Source organism: Lolium perenne, chromosome 5, assembly GCF_019359855.2.
Source record: "Lolium perenne isolate Kyuss_39 chromosome 5, Kyuss_2.0, whole genome shotgun sequence".
Taxonomy (NCBI): domain Eukaryota; kingdom Viridiplantae; phylum Streptophyta; class Magnoliopsida; order Poales; family Poaceae; genus Lolium; species Lolium perenne.
Window position 1 is genome coordinate 264,106,086 of NC_067248.2, and position 24,756 is coordinate 264,130,841.

At 42.0% G+C, this 24,756-nt stretch overlaps 1 long non-coding RNA gene across 2 annotated transcripts; it reads right to left on the minus strand.

Annotated features, from left to right (window-relative positions):
• Positions 1-3,303: 3,303 nt before the first annotated feature.
• LOC127302968 (uncharacterized) lies at positions 3,304-23,589 on the minus strand. 2 transcript variants are annotated; one of them, XR_011745828.1, is made up of 10 exons: positions 19,833-23,589; positions 18,829-18,946; positions 17,422-17,571; positions 16,498-16,624; positions 16,286-16,377; positions 6,863-7,005; positions 5,416-5,661; positions 5,190-5,253; positions 4,017-4,085; positions 3,304-3,627 (listed from the first exon to the last, which is right to left on the minus strand). It is a non-coding gene; the product is annotated as an uncharacterized lncRNA (long non-coding RNA). The 2 variants fall into 2 exon arrangements; XR_011745827.1 differs by having other exon boundaries at positions 5,190-5,661.
• Positions 23,590-24,756: the final 1,167 nt, after the last annotated feature.

Consider the following 24,756-nt stretch of genomic DNA (forward strand, 5'->3'; position numbering starts at 1 on the left):
GGTGTAGCTATTCTACAGTATGCAGGTGATAATAGGTGGTTCAGCTCGCCTAGGAGGGGCACGTGGGAGAACTCCAGGGAGCCGGCGTCGAACGAGGTGAGCACCGCCTCGTGCGTGCTCCAGTAGACACGCCCGCCGCCGGCGTGCATCGGCAGGTTGTGGTTCGAGTGCGGGTCCACCCTCCGCGGCGGCTAGATCTCTTTGGGCACCAGCGGGTGGGACTGCCACTCGCCAGTGCGCGAGCTGTACACATGCGGCCGCACCCTGCCGCCGCTCGTGCACTCCAGGCACAGCACATGGAACGACGCCGCGTCGGCGGCCGCGCTAGCCAGGAGGATGCAATGGAACGACGACGACTTGCATTGGCTGATCCTGCTCGTGCAGTGGGGTATGGGAGAGTGCGTGTCAGCGAGGGGGTCGAACATGGCCATGCAGCTGTCGCTGGTGAGGAGCAGGAGTCCATGGCAGCACGTCGTGGTCGGACCCGAGGAGCGCTCGGTGGAAGGATGGGGTGGCGCCGCCGATCACCGATATGAAGTAGCTGACGAGCGGAGCCGGCGAGATGATGCGGCTGGCGACGACGGATGAGTAGGTGCTCGAGGAGATGACGTTGCGCAACCGCTTAGAGGCGAAGGCGGCACTGGCGAACGAGGCCAGAGATGTGAGGCGGCGGAGGATCTTGGCGAGTATCTCGTCGCCGAGGGACATGAGGGTAGTGGGTTTGTGCTAGCACTGGCGCTTATGCGGGGTTTCCATCTCACCCTACCCTAGAGTTAATCGCGCTTCCTAGCTCGGTGACGAGCACCCGTGTAGCCCAAGCGATCCGGAGAAGCATGGCCTCCCCTTTGCCTCGCTAGCTAGCGTTTGAAACCAAATTCACAAGAGAAAGATAGAAACATAGAAAGCTAGTCCAGGGGAGTCACAGTACCTGCTGATGCGCTGCTGCTGGATCGATCCACCAAGATGAAGAAGAGGTGTCCACTGCTGCTCCCTGGCCGCTTGAATGATCTGGAGCACCGTGGCCTCAGCCTCTGCAAAGTTCAGAGTTTTTGTTACTTTCATCTTCCTCCACTCAAGTCTCAACGATAATTGATGGGGATTGTGGTGGCGTGCAGCTGAGCGAGCAGGAGGATCTGATGGTGTGGATGCACACGGCAGCGTTGAGGAAGCTCTACCGCTTGAATGATCCGGAGTACCGTGGCCTCGGCCTCGTCCAGGGAAGTCACCTGCTGCTGCAACCAGCTAGCCACCTGGACGAAGACGGAGTGTCCACTGCTCCCTAGCCGCCCAAGCCATCCAGAGCACCATGGCCTCGACCTCGACCTCGCCAAAGGTTCAGGAAGCTCTACTGCTTGAATGATCCGGAGTACCGTGGCCTCGGCCTCGTCCTCGCTAAAGTCCAAAGTCACAAGTCACGCACGCGATGCCGCCCGCGGTTTTGGCATGGCCTCCTATTTATAGACTCGTTTTGGAGGAAACGGAGGTTGAGATTTTGGATGAATCAGGCGTGGTTTCAATCAAACGGTTCTCTTCTTCTCTTGGCTGCTCCTATGAATGGATGGGATTGACTGTCCCACGGATTGCTGTGTTGGCCTCCAATAATTGCACCAGCCATGAAAAGATCATTGTCCTCCTAATTTTTTAGGTGGAATCCAAGGCAACCAGATAAGCCAATAAAAAACGGGCAACCGACTACTCGGTTTCTGACTTAACAAAGTTGGACGGTCTTTCTCCCTTTGCATTACCTACCTACGAGTCTGCATGCTCAATATAAAATTGATATGGCTAACTGGAAAGTAGGAACATGGTGATGTTCTAGAGATTACTTATTCGTGTTGTCATATTGCTACAAACTCTACTGAGTTTTCTTTAATTGATAGTTTTTTATATTGATAATTTGCAAACTGATCAGTTTTTAATGGCAGTAGTTATATAGTCAGGACGATAACCACTACATATGTCCTGCTTAATTATTTGCATTTTTTTATTTACAATCGTGTATTCTATTCAAATTCAGATCAAATAGGGATATCCATTCCGTTCTTACTCATGCAAATTAAAAACACCAAGTGTGACCCAATTCAATCAACCAATAAATCGTGGGTGGCCGGCATCTCGGCCTCGGCCTCGCCAAAGTGACAAGTCATCCACGTGATGCCGCCCGCGGATTTGGCATGGCCTCGTAAATTATAGGCTTGTTTTGGAGGGAACAAGGTTGGAATTCTAATCGGATTAGGAGGTATCTCGATCAAACGTTACTCCTTTTCCTCTTGGTTGATCCTATGAACGGTTGGGATTAGTAATCCACGAATTGCTCAGTTGGCCTCCCATAATTGCAGCAGCAGGGAGGATATCAATGGCCTGCTTAATTGTGGGGTGGAACCCAGGATAATCAATCAATAAATCACGCACGAACAGCGCCTGGGTTTCTTCCCTTAGCTTAGCTTAGCTGGACCGGCTCCGGCTCTCTGCTTCTGCGTTTCATACATACTTCTTCATGCTCAATATAAAATTTATATGGCTTGCTGGAGAATTAGGAACAACATGACCTTCTACATATTTCTTATTCGTGTTGCCATATTGCTACAAACTCCACCAGATTTTTCTTTAAATTGATAGTAGATTTTCCAAATTAATAATCTGCAAATTGATCAATCTTTAGCGGTCATAGTTATATAGTCAGGATGAGAACCACTACATATGTCCTGCTATATTATTTGGAAATTGTTATTTACAGTCGTCCATCCTATTGACATTCCATTTCATTCTTACTAATGCACAGAAAAAACATCCCAATTCAAGACATGTAGCTTATAGTGTGAGACCAAAAAAGTGCCGACCAAATTGATACATCATAAGTAATAAATGGACGTCACAAGCTTCATTAGCCCCTGACTTTCCACATCGATGTTCCTGACACTAATATATCAACTAGCTAGAGGAAAATTAGACAGCAAGTAAAATTTCCATCCATTTATACAGGTGGAATTCTTATGTGTACATAAAATACCCATGAAAAATACCCATGTTCTGTAGCTCAACAAATGTGTAGGCGGCAATTCATCAAAAAAAAGAACAAATCAATGGGGAAAATATAAAATATAAGTAATCCAAAGATGGCTCTGCATGTACATGTAATCCAGATGACACCTCACTATTCTGAAATTGCAGGAGCAACTGATTGATCCATCAGCTTAAAACCACGCCATGGTACTTGTTACACTGAAAATTTCGGCATGAACACCAATGATTTTCGGACATTCACACCAGATACCAAATGGCTAGTAATACAAGTAACCAAAGCACAACTCAATCATGTCACATTTAAACCTACCATTAAGCCAAAACAAGTTTAATTTTCATTGAACACAAATTCAAGGAAATAACTACACATATTACTATAAGTTCCACTCAACTCGACAAAAATAACGACATACACAGTTCCCCTGAATATTACAACAACAGTAGGGACATTATTATTATATAAATAACAGGCTACAGTCAACAACGGACAGAAGTGGTCAGAGGCTAACCGAACTAAACACATAATTGCGGTCAACAATCAACATCGGAGTCACTAAGAGCCACGCCGTCCTCGCCCAACCCCTGCACCACACCATGCGCAACCTACAGATAATAGAACCAGGACATCATTAACATGTTTATCACCAATACCATATTATATAATTTATTATAGTGAGTGAGTATTTGAGAACCAAAAAACAACAGGATTGACAGTTGTGTATGCAGAAGCCTAAATTATGAGCTAAATCATCTCCATAGTGAAGAAGGCAGATCAGCCTATAAAGGGAATAAACCTGGCTCACAATATTAATACCACATCATGTCAAGAGATAAAACTACAAAGATGACACCGAACAGCCATCACATGATATTAATACCAGTCTCTCAAAAGACCACCGAGTCTAGATGGCTGGAGCACAGAATACCCAAGCCTCAATGGCTGTGCTATAACAGAGCACATAGAGGATACAAGGGGAGAAGAAGATTCTCACCTAAGTAATACCATTGTCAAAGTCCTTGGTTTCCTTGCACTCTAGCATCTCTACAATGACAGATATTTTCTGCATGAATCAAAGCCTGACATCATTGCCATGTTTACTACCTAAGTTACGAGTTAAATCATCTCCATACTGAAGAAGCCAAGATCACCTATACAAAGGAAATAAACCTGGTCATGCATCGAGTATTTCAAGATAAATTTTTATACCACATGTCAAAAGATAAAACTACATAGAGGGCACCCAACAGCCAACACACGTTATTAATACCAGTCTATCAAAAGACCATGGAGTCCTAGATGGCCGGATCATAGAATGCCCAAGCCTCAATTACCGTGCTATAACAGAGCATATAGAGGATACATGGGGAGAAGATCATTATCAAGTAATACCTTTAAAACCATTGGTTTCCTTGCACTCTAGCATCTCTGCATTGGCAAACATTTACTGCATGAATCAAAACTACATTTTCCTGATGAGACCTCGCTGGATATAAACTACCAGTTCTCACAGTAGATAAAGCAAAGCTAAAATAAAGCATCCCAACAATATTACCATGGTTCTGCAAGCCTACAATATACAAGAAACTCTACTCATGAACTTAGAACTGCTAATCGGGATATCCTAGAGAGATAGCTAGATATCCTGGAGAGGTAGCAATGCTACTACAAGCAGGAAAGCGTTGTTGTTTGATACCCAGCAGCAACCACTGCTTAATCAGTCAGTAGAAGGCCAAGTTCATCATCATTGAGAAAGCATTCAAGTTGACACATGAAAAATAATTAACAAACAGTGCATATCAATGAGTGGATAATTATTTAAACAAAAAACTAAGGATTTAGACATGTGTAGATACTGATTGATCAACTACGCAGGATTAACAACTTAACCATTACAACACACGCACAGAAGCATTACTATGACCGAAGAGATGTAAAAAGTTAGAGAATACTACTAACACCAGCAAATTCCAACCTCAGCAGCAGCATAGCAATATACCCCAAGGATGCATTAGTACACTAAGATCAGGACGACAACTAGCAACTAAATTGAGCCCCCTATGAATTCTAAATATCTTAAACAAGGAACTAAGGCAGTACTCACCAGCCAAACCCTACAATACATAACAAGAACCTAGAGGAGATAAGCAGGAAAGCAGAAGCTCACCCAAAACACGGAGACGTAGAGGAAGACCATCGCTTGCCAACATCACACGTCAGCAAGGAAAAAGCTGAATATACCCACACTAAGATCAGGACAACAACTAGCAACTAAATTGAACTCCTCTGAATTCAAAATATCTCAAACAAGGAACCAAGGTAGTACTCATCAGCCAAAGCCTAGAATACAGAACAAGAACCTAGAGGAGATAAGCAAGAAAGCAGAAGCTCACCCAAAACACAGAGACGTAGAGGAAGACTATTGCTTGCCAACATCACACGTCAGCAAGGACAGAGCTGAATAACAGCAAGGCCTACAACCGCACATGAGGCACGGGAAGCTACGACGAGAACAGTTGCAACACCAAGACTTGTCCTGAGGGAATGACAAAGGTTAACTTCCAGCAATAATTTTTTTGTAGAGAGTAGTTGATAGCCACGTCGTCCGTGCCCACCCTCTGCACCACACCATGCGCAGCCTGCAGATAACAGAACCAAGACATGTTTATTACCGATACCATTTTTATATAATTTATTATAGTGGGTCAGTATTTGAGAACCAAAAAACAATATGAATAACATTTGTGTATGCAGTGGCCTAAATTACGAGTTAAGCCATCTCCATGGTGAAGAAGACAGATCAACCTATATAGGAAATAAACCTGGCTCACAATATTAATACCGCGTGTCAAAAGATAAAACTGCAAAGAGGGCACCCAACAACCAGCACATGATATTAATATCAGTCTCTCAAAAGACCACCGAGTCCTAGATGGCTGGAGCACAAAATACCCAAGCCTCAATAGTCATGCTATAATAGAGCACATAGAGGATACAAGGGGAAGAAGATTCTCGCCTAAGTAATACAATTGTCAAAACCCTTGGTTTCCTTGCACTCTAGCATCTCTACAATGGCAGACATTTTCTGCATGAATCAAAGCTTCATCATTACAAACTACTACTAAGAGAAAGGTGGTTTGGTTTCCTGATGAGACCTCGCTCGATATAAACTCCCAAGAACAGTTCTCACACTGCACAAATCAAAGCTAAAATAAAGCATCCCAACAGTATACCATGATGCTACAAGCTTGCAACTTACAAGCAACTCTACTCATAAACTCTACTAACCATATCCTGGAAAGACATCTAGATAGATATCCTAGAGAGATAGTGATGCTACTACAAGCAGGAAAACAATGGTGTTTGGTACACAGCAGCAACCATTGCTTCATCAGTCACTAGTAGGCCAAGTTCATCAACATTGAGAAAGCAATCAAATCGGTACAAGAAAACTAATTAAAATCAATGCATATCCACGAGTGCATAATTATTTAAACACAAAAACTGACGATTTGGGCGTGTGTAGACACTGATTGATCAACTAATCAATATTAACAACTTCACCTTTGAACAACACATACACAAGAGCATTAATATGAGCAAAGAGAAGTAAAAGGTCAGAGAACTACTACCAACATCAAATTCTAACCTCAGCAACAACATAACAATATATACTCGCAGATGCAATTAGTACACTACGACGTGAACAACGACTAGCAACTAAAATGCACCTCACCAAATCCTAAGTATCACACACAAGGAACCAAAGCAGTACTCATCAGCCAAAGCCAGATTACAGACAAAAACCTAGAGGAGATAAGCAGTAAAGCAGGAGCTCACCCAAAACACCGAGACATAGACGAAAGCCATCACTTTCCGACATCACGAGTTAGCAAGGATAGAGCTGAATGACAGCAAGGCCTGTAACCGCACATGAGGCACCAGAAGTTGGACCCATCACAACAGCACTACCAAGACTTGTCCTGAGGGAAAGACATAGGTTAACTTCTAGAAATAAAACAATAAGATTGCACATAGAATACATAAACGAATCCTAATTTATTTACATGGCAATACTTGGATTATTTATACCCATAATGTGGTGATTCCTCTGTACAACATGTGAATGCATATACTGCTTGCTAGCAAATATGAAACAGAAAGAAAAGGACACCATGCACGTATGTATGTGTTAACCTCCCCTAGACATTGTATTATGGATGTTGTACTACTCGATGAAACGACATCCAAAAATAGAATAAGCAATATCAATACATTTTTTTCAAGTGCAGAACTAAATCCATCATATGTTTTCCCCTTAAGGCTTTCATTTATTTTTCCGACTCAACATCGACCACATAATACAACACGCACAATTCAGTAATGCCAACAGCAGAACTGATACCAATGTTCTGGATTCCATCTACTTGCACAGTGGAGACTGATGGGGTTCGTAGCATAGAAAACAAAAAAATTCCTACCGCAAGACGAATAAATCCAAGATCTAATCTATGGAACACCCAAGATCTAATCTACAAGATCGGAGCAACGAGATTGATACGATACTAACCCTTGAAGATTTCCAAAGCCTACGAGATCAGATCTCGTTGTTGATGTAGACGATCGTCCCCAGTGCTGCAATCCGGCAGCACTTCCGTACTCGGTCGTGCGTACGGTGTCGATGAAGCCCATCCTCTCCCCGTTCCAGCGGGCAGCGGAGGTGTGGTAGATCCCCTCGGAATCCCAGCAGCACGACGGCGTGGTGGTGGAGGTGGAGGAGAAATTCCTGCAGGGCTTCGCCAAGCCTGCGCAGGAAGAAGGAGGAGGGAGAGAGGGGCGGCTAGGGCTTGGGGAAATGATGTGCTGCGCCCCAGCCCTCCCCTCCCTCTTATATAGGCGTGGGGGGGCTGCCTTGGCCCCTCCTCCAAGCCTTTGGGTCGGCCAAAACAAGGGGGGGAACTTCCCCCCCCAAGTTAAGTCCCTATTTTCAAGGGATTTGATCTTATCCACTTGGTACAGCCACATGGGCCTTGGGGGGGCTGGTGTGCATGGCCCATGTGGGCCTATGCGACCCCTCCGGTCCATGTTGGTCGTCCGGGATAGGTGGGCCCCACTATGGTACCCTCCGGAACCTTCTAGAACCTCCGGTACAATACCGAAAAATCCTGAACTTTTCCGGTAACCCTGAAAATGACTTCCCATATATGAATCTTATTCTCCGGACCATTCCGGACCTCCTCGTGATGTCCTGGATCTCATCCGAGACTCCGAACAAACTTCGGTCTCCATCTCATATTCCGAATCTACTTATGCGACATCGAACCTTAAGCGCGTCACCCTACGGTTCGCGAACTATCTGAGACATGGTCGAGACTCCTCTCCGAGCAATAACCAATAGCGGGATCTGGAGATCCATAATGGCTCGCACATATTCAACGATGACTTAGTGATCGATTGAACCATTTACATACGATGCCGATTCCCTTTGTCTCACGATATTTTACTTGTCCGAGGTTCGATCATCGGTATCTCCATACCTTGTTCAACCTCGTTACCGACAAGTACTCTTTACTCGTACCGTGGTATGTCATCTCTTATGATCCAATCATATGCTTGCAAGCTAATCAGACGACATTCCACCGAGAGGGCCCAGAGTATATCTATCCGTCATCAGGATGGACAAATCCCACTATTGATCCATATGCCTCAACTCACACTTTCCAAATACTTAATCCCATCTTTATAACCACCCATTTACGCAATGGCGTTTGATGTAATCAAAGTACCCTTCCGATGTAAGTGATTTACATGATCTCATGGTCGAAGGACTTAGGCAACTATGTATCGAAAGCTTATAGCAAATGAAACTTAATGACTTGATCTTATGCTACGCTCATTTGGGTGTGTGTCCATTATATCATTCACCTAATGACATAACCTTGTTATTAATAACATCCAATGTTCATGATCACGAAACCATGATCATCCATTAATCAACAAGCTAGTTATACAAGAGGCTTACTAGGGACTCCTTGTTGTTTACATAACACACATGTACCAATGTTTCGGTTGATACAATTATAGCATGGGATGTAAACATTTATCATGCACACTAAGATATAACAATAACTAATTTATTATTGCCTCTTGGGCATATCTCCAACAGTCTCCCACTTGCACTAGAGTCAATAATCTAGTTTACATTTGAAAAGATATAACACCTTGGCCTTCTGGTGCTTATCATGTTTTGCTTACGGGAGAGGTTTTAGTCAACGAATCTGACATGCTCAGAACCGTATGTATTTTGCAATTCATTTGCGTCTCAACGCATCACTCATTTTCCAAATGAGTCGGCATTAATCGTATATGTTCAGTCTTCTGGTGGAACCTTAATTCCGCGGTCTGAAATAAGTCACTAATATTGTCACACACAATATGGCTTCAAAGTTCTGACACTATCGGAACTACACCAAGTTCTCAAAGAACTCCTCGACTTAACACTCTTAGTCATTGTCAAAACAATGACATATTCTGCCTTCGTTTGTAGAATCCGTCACACTATTTAGAACTCTTCTAAATCTAGCAAAGACTTCTTCTAGCTCATTGCGCTACCTTTTAATCAACACTTATCCTAATTGAGATTGAAAAATATTTTTATATGTGACCAAACTAATATCGGTGCAACACCTTACAGGGATTTGTTTGTCATTACCCCATACAAAAACTATATATATATATATCCTTGGTTCTTCTAAAGTACTCAGGGATATTATTACTGTTGTCCAATGATCATCACATGAATCATTCTGGTATATGCTCCCTTTTAGAGCACAGGACATCTGACTTTGTACATATTATTCGTGATCTAAAGTCACTCATGTGTTTTTACTCATTGAGTGTCAGATACACTCAAGTGTTGTTAAACCTTCACATGACAAGAACATTTTTCTTAATATTTCTATATTGAACTACTTCAATATCCATTCTATGTACTTTGACTTAAACTTATTATGTGTTTCAATCTATCTTCATAGATCTTGACACTAAATATATTTCACTCCATATCCTTTCATTGAAGTTAATTCTCAATGAAACCTTTTTAATCAATTATATAATTACATTATTTATAATCAACGATATGTCATCTACATAAAGTATTATAAATATGTCTTAACGCTCCCACTTAATTTCTTGCAAATGCAAGCATCTTCATCGTTTCTGATGAAATCAAAAACTCTTTGACTATTTCATCCGGTGAAGATTCCAACTCCGTGATTCTCACTTCATCCAATTGAAGTTTGTATACCTATCTAGTATTCCAAGGACCAGCAAAACTCTTGGTTGTATCTGGTATACATCCTTCATACATACTTCTGGTAAGGAATGTATTTCTGCCATCCTACTATCATATCTCATAAAAGAAATATGTAGCGATTACTAGAATAATCCACATAGACTATAAGCATTGCCACGGAAGATCTAATCTTATCGTAGTCAACTCTTTGAACTTTGTCGTAAACAATTTTTCGATAAGTCAAGCTTCTTTAAGGATATTCCATCCAAGTCCATCTATGTTATAGATCCATTTACTTTCAAAAGTATTCACCTATCTTGGATTTCATGGCGCATAGCCATTTTAACGGAGTCAGGGCCCATCATAACTTCTTTGTATGTAGTTGGTTTATTATTGTTCAAAATCAATCCTTTGTCCACAAATCATTTATTTGATCATAAAGTAAACCATACCTACAAGGTTCAATAAGTACTTTGATCTCCATGACTATAACACTTTGTAGACATGGGAGCCATGATCTTCGTAGCTACTTCCGGAACCATTTCCGATGCCGTGCTACTCGATCATCATGCTCGTGTTCATGAACCTTATCAAGTTCCATTGTCCTCCCACTCAAATAGTTCGCTAGAAACAATTTCTTTGAAATAAGTAAGAAACATCGACAAACACTTTTATCTTTGTCTCCATAGTGGAAAGAATTCCCAATCAATTCTCTGGGATAACCAACAAAGACATTCATCCGATTTTGGTTGTAAACTTATTTACTTATGCTATGCATACCAAAATTTAAGAAAGGACTATTAGGGTTTATACCCATGCCATAACTCGTATGGTGTCATTTCAACGGATTATGATGATGCTCTATTTAGTGTAAAAGCGGTAGTCTCTAAAGCATAATCCATAAAAATATAATGGCATCAATATTTTATCTCATCTTTGATCCAACAAGGTTTGGAGACGTATCTCGGATACTTCATCATCACTATGATACTCCAAGAAACGTGAGTTGTAGAACAACTTCATAACTCTCTTATATGTTCGCTAAAACTCGTAATTCAAATATTTCCACTATGATCCAATCATAGATATTTGACTTTTCTATTACGATGATTTCCACTTCATGCTGAAATTTATTTGAATCCATTCAAATGTTTCAAACCTCTTCCTTATCGAATATATCCACATATATATACTCAATTCATTGTTAGAAGTTTTCATGAAGTAGAAGAATCTCCCGCACACAACTATGCCCAGTGAACCACATATATCATCATGTATGTTTCCACTAAGTTAGTTGCCCGTTCAACTCTTGGCCTATGAACGGTATTTAAGTCATTTCCTTTTAGAAGAGATTTGCAAGCGCCAAATGATTCAAAAATCATATGACTCCAAAATTCCATTCAAATGGAGTTCCTTCATGCGTTCCTTTCTAACATGACCTAAATGGCGGTTCCACTAATGAGTGGAATTCAAATCATTTGCCTTATGGCATTTTAGCGTCAGTGTTATGTATGTGTATTTCACCATTAAGATTTATAATAACTTATCCATCGTACATGGAGCAATGTCATAATTTGAAAAACTCATTGTTTTCATTTGACCAGAGCAAAATAACAATTTATTAAGTTCTTTATTATAAACTCTAAGGGCTAGGTAGAATGCCAACGACAGACATAATAACACTTTATTATGTTCCAGACGTGCATTATTACCATATTCCTTATCAGTCACTTAGGCCATCGTATTCTTGTATTGCGTTGTATTGTATGACATCTCATACCAACCAATCTGGTACAAATACCCAAGAATTTTATTATGTGACCAAACAAGGAATACATCCATAACATGTATATCATCTATATACACCTGAGCTAGACTTTCTAGTCTTTTTCTTTCTTTCTGCCAAAATATCTTTGTGGTTTCTCTTTTAGCTTTCCCTATTCTCAGAAAACACTTCACCTTCAATAACTTCTAGGTCCATTGGTCAAATACCAATAACCTTGAGGTTCTTACCTTGAAGTTGATCATCATATGACAAGTGTTCCAGACTTCACTATTAGCAACTTTGTAATATGATGAACAATTTCACTCATCATTTTATCCATCATATCATGACGACTTTCCGAGACCATGTCTGTACATGCTAGGCTCGTAAAGTTTAACCTCAGTATTCGCATGTGCAAATCTGGCTTGCACCCGTTGTATGCACACGTAGAATCTATCACACCCGATCATCACGTGATGCTTCGAAACGACGAGTCTTAGCAACGGTGCATACTGAGGACGATCACTTCATGGATATGCGAATATCGTTAGTGCCCAACTTAGTTGGAGGATTGGGACGCCTGGCGTCTTCAACCTTCGTACATTCCCATAAAACTTATGAGTTTATGTAGTCTCACTAGATTATATTCTATCATCTTGCAATAAGGTCTTAGATATCACATATATCTCATACCTCGCTTATTTCGAAAACAAAATTTTCAGCTCCTTACTTTTCAAACGGATTTGAACTTCAAGTTTCACGGAGACAAGATGATTTTGTACTAATTGAAACCATTGCTCTTTGAATCATCAATGTGAGGTTTACTAAAAGTTTGCATTAGGACTTAATCATATCTTGATTCTTTAACAATACGGTACCAGTCCGTAAAGTTACTTGTCAGACTTAACAGTATTTCTATCTCAATTACAAGACTAGCGCATGGTAGAAAACGGATGCCAATTCTACAAACTTTAATTCAAAATACTATTCAGACTATGTTCATGATAATTAGTTCATGTTTTAATCTAATTACTAATGAACTCCCACTTAATACAACATCCCTCATGGTTGTTAAGTGGCACACGATCCATATCCACTACACCAAAACCGATCATCACGTGAGATGATGTAGCTTCAATGGTGAACATCAACATGTTGATCATATCATCCATATGACTCGTGTTCAACCTTTCGGTTTCCTGTGTCCCGAGGCCATGTCTGTACATGCTAGGCTCGCCAAGCAAACCCAAGTATTCCGCGTGTGCAAACATGGCTTACACCCGTTGTATGTGAACGTAGAATCTATCACATCCGATCATCACGAGATGCTTCAAAACGACGAACTGTAGCAACGGTGCATACGAGGGAAGAACACTTTATTATCTTGATATTAATGTGAGGGATCATCTTATAATGCTACCGTCGCGATCTAAGCAAGATAAGATGCATAAAGGATTAACATCACATGCAATTCATAATATGTGATATGATATGGCCTTTCTTCTTGTGCTTTTGATCTCCATCTCCAGAGCACACGAGCATGATCTCCATCATCACCAGCATTGCACCAAGGTCCATGGCACCGCTTCATGGTTGTCCATCACTTATAGCTACTATAACAACTACTTGAAATAAAGCTATTACATGAAGAATAGACACGCGGGTCTTAACAAATTTAAAGACAACCATTAGGCTCCTGCCGGTTGCCATAATACAATAATGAACATCTCATACATCAAATATAATCATCATCACATCATGGCCATATCACATCACCAAACCCTGCAAAAACAAGTTAGACGCCTCTAATTTGGTTTGCATATTTTACGTGGTTTAGGGTTTTCGAGTAAGATCCAATCTACCTACAAACATGAACCACAACGGTGATACTAGTGTTGACAATAGAAAGTGCAAATTGGAATCTTCACTATGGTGGGAGAGACAGACACCCGCAAAGCCACTTATGCAATACAAGTTGCATGTCAAGCGTGGAGCAAGTCTCATGAGACGCGGTCATGTAAAGTTAGCCCGGGCCGCTTCATCCCACCATCCCGCAAGATGCAAAGTACACAAACTAAAACAACAAAAGCATCAACGCCCACAAAACCATTGTGTTCTACTCGTGCAACAGATCTATGCATAGACATGGCTCTGATACCACTGATGGGGTTCGTAGCATAGAAAACAAAAAAATTCCTACCGCATGACGAATAAATCCAAGATCTAATCTATGGAACACCCAAGATCTAATCTACAAGATCGGAGCAACGAGATTGATACGATACTAACCCTTGAAGATTTCCAAAGCCTACGAGATCAGATCTCGTTGTTGATGTAGACGATCGTCCCAGTCGCAATCCGGCAGCACTTCCGTACTCGGTCGTGCGTACGGTGTCGATGAAGCCCATCCTCTCCCCGTTCCAGCGGGCAGCGGAGGTGTGGTAGATCCCCTCGGAATCCTAGCAGCACGACAGCGTGGTGGTGGAGGTGGAGGAGAAATTCCTGCAGGGCTTCGCCAAGCCTGCGCAGGAAGAAGGAGGAGGGAGAGAGGGGCGGCTAGGGCTTGGGGAAATGATGTGCTGCGCCCCAGCCCTCCCCTCCCTCTTATATAGGCGTGGGGGGGCTGCTTTGGCCCCTCCTCCAAGCCTTTGGGTCGGCCAAAACAAGGGGGGGAACTTCCCCCCCAAGTTAAGTCCCTATTTTCAAGGGATTTGATCTTATCCACTTGGTACAGCCACATGGGCCTTGGGGGGGCTGGTGTGCATGGCCCATGTGGGCCTATGCGACCCCTCCGGTCCATGTTGGTCGTCCGGGATAGGTGGGCCCCACTATGGTACCCTCCGGAACCTTCTAGAACCTCCGGTACAATACCGAAAAATCCTGAACTTTTCCGGTAACCCTGAAAATGACTTCCCATATATGAATCTTATTCTCCCACCATTAGGACCTCCTCGTGATGTCCTGGATCTCATCCGAGACTCCGAACAAACTTCGGTCTCCATCTCATATTCCGAATCTACTTATGCGACATCGAACCTTAAGCGCGTCACCCTACGGTTCGCGAACTATGCAGACATGGTCGAGACTCCTCTCCGAGCAATAACCAATAGCGGGATCTGGAGATCCATAATGGCTCGCACATATTCAACGATGACTTAGTGATCGATTGAACCATTTACATACGATGCCGATTCCCTTTGTCTCACGATATTTTACTTGTCCGAGGTTCGATCATCGGTATCTCCATACCTTGTTCAACCTCGTTACCGACAAGTACTCTTTACTCGTACCGTGGTATGTCATCTCTTATGATCCAATCATATGCTTGCAAGCTAATCAGACGACATTCCACCGAGAGGGCCCAGAGTATATATATCCGTCATCAGGATGGACAAATCCCACTATTGATCCATATGCCTCAACTCACACTTTCCAAATACTTAATCCTATCTTTATAACCACCCATTTACGCAATGGCGTTTGATGTAATCAAAGTACCCTTCCGGTGTAAGTGATTTACATGATCTCATGGTCGAAGGACTTAGGCAACTATGTATCGAAAGCTTATAGCAAATGAAACTTAATGACTTGATCTTATGCTACGCTCATTTGGGTGTGTGTCCATTATATCATTCACCTAATGACATAACCTTGTTATTAATAACATCCAATGTTCATGATCACGAAACCATGACCATCCATTAATCAACAAGCTAGTTATACAAGAGGCTTACTAGGGACTCCTTGTTGTTTACATAACACACATGTACCAATGTTTCGGTTGATACAATTATAGCATGGGATGTAAACATTTATCATGCACACTAAGATATAACAATAACTAATTTATTATTGCCTCTTGGGCATATCTCCAACAGAGACTAACTACAGTTCAACCAAATGAACATAACACAATAGAAGTATAAAAAAGTGTGATCTGCCAGTATGCTTAGCTCAATTAACAGGCTTCACTGGAGCTAATTCAACATGTATAATACAAACAAAACATTGCTGGGATGTATAAGAATTCAAAAGGCTATTCAATATTAAAGTGCACTTGATATTGCAAAAAAAAGGAGTGATTTCATGTCCCCAATATAATTAGATCATCCGCTCATTCAACGGTTAGATAAACGTGGCAGAACAGAGCACATGGGATCCGGAGATCGAAGGATGAACTAGGAGATCACCGGACAGATTGTACCTGAGGCCAAGCATTGCAGCCACGGCACCATACGACAATCTTATTTTCCTACGAAGATGCTCTCAAGCGCAACACTCCAGTGATAAGAAATCCTGCAAAAGATACATAATATAACACAATTAATAATAGTTATAGAATCCTAGGTGTTTATCCCAAGAAATTGACATGCTCTAGAAGAAATAAAAGGCTTTCAGAAGCTACATGACACATACCGTTGCGCAATTAATGCTTATCAGTAGAAAATAAGAACCTAGACATGTCCCGGTTATCCCTGGGAACTCCAGCTTACTAGTGCACCTACTGGTTCACACTTGCCTATCATTTAGTCCTCCCCTTGCCCTTGAATACAAACAACGCACAACAAACTATGCTCTTATCGATTATATAACCATAAATTGCACAATAACAAAGATATGAATTAAATATATCCAGGACCATGCACAACACTAAGATAAAACTGCTAGATTGGAGATATCCAGCACCATCCACAACACAACCTTGGAAATCGCCATAAACAGAAAAACATGTAACCAAAAATGCAATGTACATAATTGTGTACAATCAACAATCACGCCAATACTAGCTTTCCTCTAATTGAGCTAAATTTGAACCTATCAGTGTAACCAAAGTACACCCTCCGTCCGAGGAAAATGGTCTGAGATTTGTGAAAAAATTGATGTATTTAGATGCTACTTAGTGTCTAGATACATCCAAATTTAGACAAATCTCAAACAATTTTCATGGGACTGAGGGAGTACTTCTAGTGCCACACTAGAAATAATTTAATCGTCCCTATCATTTGTTTGGCAAAAATTACAGTAGAGTTCTAACTGCAAACATGAAACCACTTGCACATCTACAGGTTAGCAAGATTTTCACCATGTCACCTATACGAAATTACAACTGCAAACATCACGGTTTCAATTCTCATTTCTGGAAACAGCAACATATCGAGGCCCCATACAGCCATACAAACTCACACTAATAACAAGCAGAAACAAGGCACTAGTTAAGATCATCTATAAACGCATTCCACCAGAGTTAAGATGGTAGCTGCACCAAATAAACGATTTCATGCACATACGACACAACTCACGGGTTCAAAGTGGCATTTATGGGGTATGCACAAAGCTTACCATTGTGCAACTGTTGATCATCAGCTGCTAGGTAGAGTTGGCAAGGTAGATGGCGATACAAAGGCATGTAGACTGTCTGGGTTGTCCGTCCCCAGGTCCTCCAGATTCCAAGTTGTGCAGCTACTGGTCCCATCTTGCCTCCTTCTTGCCCTTGAAGAGAACAACAAATGGTCAAGTACAACACACTCTGCTCTTATTTATTATTTCATAATCAGAATCAGCACAACAACAAAGCTAATAACTAGTTTATGAAAACAAGATCTGCAGAGCATGTCAATCCATCGATATACATAGGTGATAATCCGGCTGCGCGTTCGGTTAATATGGTTAATTCGGTTCGGTTAATACGGTTTTTCGGTAAATACAGTTTCAATACTTCGGTAAATACGGTTTCGTATAAAAATACGGTTCGGTTTCGGTAATAACCATATAAATTCGGTTCGGTTTCGGTAATAACCAAATTAACCAAAGTTGACGCGAATTTTTGAATAACATCCATTTTTATGGACATATATTTGGTTTTTCTACTTTTTAATACCAAACTAAATGTGTTACAGGAGAAAGAAATGCTAAGTAATGAAAATGCGGCCAAAATAAAAATAAATGCATCAATATTGGGGACTAGAAGTCTAGAACTCACGATCTGTCACAAACTTATGTATACTAGCACGTACAGACCACAAATCTAGAGTAGCTCTCTTGCCTAATATGCACGTCAAAGATATATAAAAGTCTAACGTGAATTTGGGATGGGCTTAGAAAGAAAAATTCTTTGTTTCATTGGGATCTTCGGTTTTCTTCGGTTAACCATGGTTTTTTCGGTTTTTAACTGAATTAACTGAAGTGTATATGGTTAGCACTTTTGCTAACTGAAACCTAACCATAAAACCATAAAAACTGAAATTCGGTTTCGGTTAGGTTTTTTTCGGTTCGGTTTTCGGTTTCAGTTCGGTTATGTGCAGTCGGAGGTGATATGATCAGACCATTGGCGAGGTGAATGGGGGCATTGGCGGTACATTTCCAATATAGGTAGAAAAATACTGAATCACATCAATCAATCTCACATGCAAATACAAGCTTTGCTTTACCTGAACAAGATTTAAACATGTCCACATAACCATATTACTTCTAGTGCCACACTACCAAGTAAATGCAAACATGGCAACACTTGGAAATCTACATGTTACCAAGATTTCGCACCATGTAAAATAGATGAAATTATTATTATAAGCACCACAACTTGTTTTTCTGAAATAGTAAAAGATCGAGACTCCATATGGACTAACACTACTAACAAGCAGAAACAAAGGCCTAGTAATAGGGTAGCTGCAGCAAACAAATAATTTTATGCAAACAAACATGCCTGGGATGTTCAAATTCAGCTTTCCAAAGCTACATGAAGCTTACCATCGCGCAATTGATGATATCAACGAAGAAGGAGAACCACACATGTCTCGGCCGTCCATGGGTCATCCAGGTTCCAAGTAGTATGGCTATTGGTTCTAGCTTCCCTCTCGTCCTTGCCCTTCATAAAAAAGAACAACATATGGTCAGTACACTGAAATTGGCAAAGTAAAAAATAATAATAGTGGCCGACTTAACCCACACAGCACATCAACTCTCGTACATCTACATGTTTGCTATATTAACAACAAGTCACCTATGTGGAATTATTGTGAACAACAGGGCTTTGAAGATAAGAAAAGAACTAGAACAAAAGAGACAAGTCAGGATTAAATTTTTAATAAATCATAGTAGAATATTTCACAAAACGTAGCACCTACACCATAAGCAACTCAGCACATAAATTGCATCGTTGGAAAAAATAACCCAGTGTATATTCAGCAAGTGAATCAAACCAGCTAGAAACAAAAAAAGACAAGGTGCCGCACATCATGGAAATTTGCATAGACATGAACCTGTCTTTGGAATCGCAAAATGGCAATATAAAAATAAGTTTTATACTTCAGAGAACGACAACAACTTTGGAATAAAGACAACACATGTAAACTTCTGACCTATAACTAGCAGTTACTTTACTATCCCATCTTCAAAAATTTGCAAAGCCTACAATCCCATTCAGTAAAGTAAAGGTCACTGATAGTGTATAATAGCAAAGACCACTAATACTTTAAGATGCACATCCCATTCAAAAGATAAAAATGACAGAAATAGCATGTACAAAATAGTTGCTTTATTCCCAAAATAGTTGCTTTATTCCCAAAACAGACCGTGCAATGCTATGCTGCATTTAAATAAACACTGCAATAGAGATTAAGACATAGGTATCAATTGATTTAAACATATGAAATCAAGCGCAACAAATAATCAAAGATGCTAAATATCATATCAGAGTAAGTAGTAAACAAAAAAGAATCTTGGTGCAGGAGCCTCAATCACAGCAAGCATACCTCACTGTGGCAGAACCACACTCAGTGAAGACATGCAGCAGCGTCATGCTTGGGTCGTCGGCTAGGTCGAGGCAGGGGTACTCGGTCAAGGCCGCGGGAGCAGGGCATGTATCATGTTCGCCACCCGCCAGCACACAATACAGCTCTTCCCGCTCAAACTTTCTTTTTCTTAAAATAAAGCAATGACCATTACACACATAACATTCTATCATTAACTATAAGTCTTAAAAGGTTCAGCATAAATAAAAACTATCCTTCCTTTATAAGGTAAGCAAGCACCACAACAATACTAAAATTGAGAGTTAGACATGAACATGTACTAAGTAGATGTAACTTAGATTATTCACTTGATTATTCACATCCAGCCTAAAAAAATCAGATCCTAACTAAGCAAGAAAGAAATCTAGAACCTACACCAATTCAAATGCTACACAGAAGAACTAATAGATAAATTCTAATCCTAAAGTAAACTAAATAAAGAGAACATAGAATCCTTGGGCAATAAAATAACTATTGTCAAACAGTTCTGACCGATTCATGCATTAAGATAACGCTACACTTTCCCAATTAAAATGAAATAGACATCAGTAGAATTTGATCTCAAATCTTGATTCAGATTCATATAAACATAACGTATTTCGAATTTGTTATATTAATCTGCAATGAAGAACAAAGGGGCAGCGGTTGCACGTTGTATTTATGCATCTAACAAATATTGCACACCACGAGTGAATGTTTAGATCTAACCAATATTAAAATGTATCTAGGTGTACATGGGCTAGCCGACACCAAAATTTAAACCTAAAATATGAAATATACTACTCAGAACCACCTAGTAAGGTAAGCATCATAATTAGTCAAAAGGAAGCTTATTTAGGTTCGTGGAGCTTTCATGTTTTAATCCAGCTAAACCATATTTGTTCCAAGATGCTAAAAGAAAACCAATTGCATCCAACCATTAAACCACATACGTAGCAAATCCACTCGGCATACCAAACGTCACCCATCGGCTTACAAGATAGCTATCAAGGAGTATAAGGAAGCAAGAAAGGAGTGTTGTCAACGAAAAAGCCACTCGGCATACCAAAATACACCCAACACCTTACAAGATAGCTATCAAGGAGTAGAAGGAAGCAAGAAAGGAGTGCTGTCACCAACTAGTAACTGCTACCCTCCTCATCAAACTGAAGAAAATAACAAGATACTAAACCAGCAAGACTTCACCACCACATACCAAACCTCTAATGAACACACAAACTGCTTACCAGTAATAAGCCCCGCATCTAGTCATATACCTACCGAAGGTATTGTGTATCCTTTCATGCATCCATGCACAAAATAGTCACAATCAAACACATTTAATGGATATAATTTGGAAGAACAGAATTCAAAAGAAACAAAATAACAAAGTTCTGCAGAAACAGAAGACCAAAAGGTGGCAATCTAAAGGAAAACAGAGAGGAGTAATATGAGTCATTTAAACATTAAGTGGCGTCCTTAATCCATGAACTAATCCAAAAATATAAACTTATATGGTTGAATTAGCAAATGCAAGGCACATATGTGTATGCCATTGGCAAATTTGGCATGGGCTACTATACCCATAGCTGAAGTGCCAGCCAAACTCAACCCCTGGTTTGCTGCCTTATGTTAGAGGTTGAACATCAGCATCCCCACGGGCCATACCACATAGAGAACTGACTAGAACATTGGTAAAAAATCACATGGTCCTTTCTTTCTAGGTGAGCATGTACCGGATTGTTTTTTAACATCATATCAAATACAAGGTTGCAATTTCTAATCACGACCATACAAAGTCAAATAATACTTATTTTCTTGAGAGAAAGTCAAATAGTACTAGGATATACGAGAGTAAATATATTTTAAATCTTTATAACCAACACATATCAACTTTATCACTGTATTAAGTAAAATTACATAGCTATGGCACCAAACCCCCAAGAACACTAGACTCAACGAGATTCGTACTAAGATAAGTAACAGGACAGGCATCAATAAGGAAAAAAGTCAAACTCGGTCTTCAAAAACAGTATCTTTGGATCCAAGCTCCACTTCGGGATTAGTGGAAGAAACCGGCTCAATGAAGTTCTCGAAATCAGTATGGGAGGAGTATGGAAGCCCTGCAACTGGACCCACAGGAACCGGAAACTAGTGGGCTTCACCTCTAGAATTAGGTAAAATAAAATATACTAGTACTGGAAAGTCCTAAATTAGACCAAAGGATTCAGGTTATTTTTTTTTCGAATGGTCACCGGGGGGGAGAGGTTCCCCACCTGAATATATTGAAAAAAAAGGGTCAAACCCCAGATGGTTTACAACAGAGAGGATTCGGGTTATGAAACATATATTGTGTTAAATCAGAAGATATCATAGACACTTTCATTCACTAGTCCATATCGGCTCCAACAATTTCAACCGGTAACATTACAGTCAAAACCCCCTTATATTAGAACTCCATGTTTAAGGTTGACATTGATTAAGTCAAGTAAACCAAGGAAGCCCACTGGAAAGGCACATATTTCTATCCAAAACACTCATCCAACTCAAAACCAACATTCAACAAATAGCTAAAGTCAAGACAAAAGCCACTACTTGGCATATTTAAAAATAAAGGCATGTGTGGTTAACGCTACTGATGGAGCCTTCTCATTGACTAGGAACCCGGCAGCTCAACTTGATAACTATCAAGAAGAGTGACAACACACATGTAGCAGCGTAAACGCACATTAAAATAAGAAAATCGGCAAGTGACAGCAAGTATCGTCAACACCTAGGAAATCTGAAACCAGGAGCCAGAGCATCACATGACAATGTACATCATTATCAATAGTAAAGCGCCACTAGCACCAGTAGCATAGGATCAGAAGGTAGGGGGTGAGGAGAAACAGTCTAAACTCAAAAACAATCTCAGGTAACAAGATCAGGAGACACTTACAGGTTGCCAAAAATCTATGCTTGAGCATAAAAAACCGTTGCAACATTGAAACAAAGTACAACCACATGCAGATAAAGGGGAAAAAATGCAATATACCCGTAATGAGTTCAAAATGGTAGACAATGAACTAATTATCCACAGTGAAAATGCATACAGAGAACACAGAAATCCTAGGTGTTAGATCCGAGGATTGTTGTCAACACCGGTCTCAGTATGTCGGTGTTGCGCAGAGAAAAGATGTCCTACCGGCAAGGGAGAACACCACATGTCTACGAACATTCCATCGACGAGGGAGACCAGTGGCAGGCTCCAGGGGCACATCCAAACCAGCTGAACCCGTGCTGGATGCGAGAGCGCTACCGAGCCAGAAGTATGGCCCAACAGTCGCGGCCACGGATAGATACAACATTTTAGCAAGCAAAGCTTAGTGAAAAACATAATAGAAATGATCAGTTAGTATGACCAAACTGTAAATGTGCTAGCTTGCAAGCACTACCACTATCCAGATCGATAGCCTATATAACAAACAATATATGCAGGAGTAGGGAAATCCAATACGATTTGAACCAGAAATCATCTAAACAAAGTCAAAAAAAAAAAAATTTGTAGCTACCACAAGTAACTACGTCAGACTTCCACTAGTCTGCACCAGCCAGCATCCTCGGCCAAAAGGAGAGCGCCGGTCTGCACATGACTTTTACTAAGCAGATCCGCCCCGATCCCTTGTGCTGCACATGGATTTAATTCACAATAACGATGCCAGAGAAAACAAGGAGCAACATCCTAGAGAAGTTGAGGATTTCCTAAGGAAAACGCTCTCCTTCCCCCGGGGGATTCGCGGGCGAGTGCTGAGCGTCCCCCGGGGGATCAAATCTCCGATCCCCCGGGTCGGCAGCCGTACGATGGCTTGATCATACCCGTTCAACACAGGTCAACGTTTCTTTGCAAACACAAAAAAAAAAGAGAAAACCACCCACGATGGGGATCTGACAACGCCGCGCTCACACGACGTCCACCCACCACGTCGTCGTCAAGAACCCCCGTGGGTCGCCGGAGAGCTCGTCGTGGCTTCGCCGGAGAACCCCCGTGGGTCGCCGAAGAACTCGTCGTGGCGTCGTCGAAACAGCAATCCTCCTCACCGCTGTGCCTGCTTCCATATGCTCGCCGGCGTCGCTCCTCCGTCGGCCACGGCCGTCGCCGATGCAGCAGCTGCATGGTGGGCGGTTGCAGCAACTTCGACCGTGGATGGTAGCAACACAGATATGCCTAAGTAGCAGCCTCCATGTGCCTTGGTAGCAAACGCCGGTGGGCGCTGGCAGCAACGCCGCCACGCCATGGTAGCAAGTCCGGCCGCCGTTTGTAGCAAGTCCGGACCGCCCCTTGTAGCAAGTCCGGCTGCCGTTTGTAGCAAGTCCGGCCCGCCCCTTGTAGCGAGTCCGGCCGCTGTTTGTAGCGAGTCCGGCCGCCGCTTGCGGCTGCGCAGCTCGCCATCGACGCAAATCTGAGCGCCGCTTGCAGGAACGCCGACCCCTGCAGCCGACCGCCGACTTGTGCAGCAGGCTCCATGGCGTCGACGACCTGCACGGGGCTGGTGGGCTCGAAGATGGAGCACGCGTCGCGGAGGCTGAGAGGCAGCAGCGGCCTGGTCCTCGTCGCCGGCCCCGCGTGCCGACCGCATCGTCTCGGGAAACTCAGGGTCAAGGTGGGCGAGCACCGCGTGGCGAGGCGGGCGAGCTCCGGGCGGACCGCCGGACGTAGCAGGCACCGCCGCCGCTTGGAGCAGAGCCGCCGACCTTTGGTAGCAACGCCACTGGCCGAACGTAGCAGCCGCCGCCGTTTGCAAACAGAGCCGCCGGCCAGACGTAGATGGCTTCCCCGCCGCTTGCAGCAGCGTCGCCGGCCTTTGGTAGCAGCCCCGCCGGCCGGACATAGCAGGAGTTCGCCCCACTTGCAGCAACGCCGCCGGCC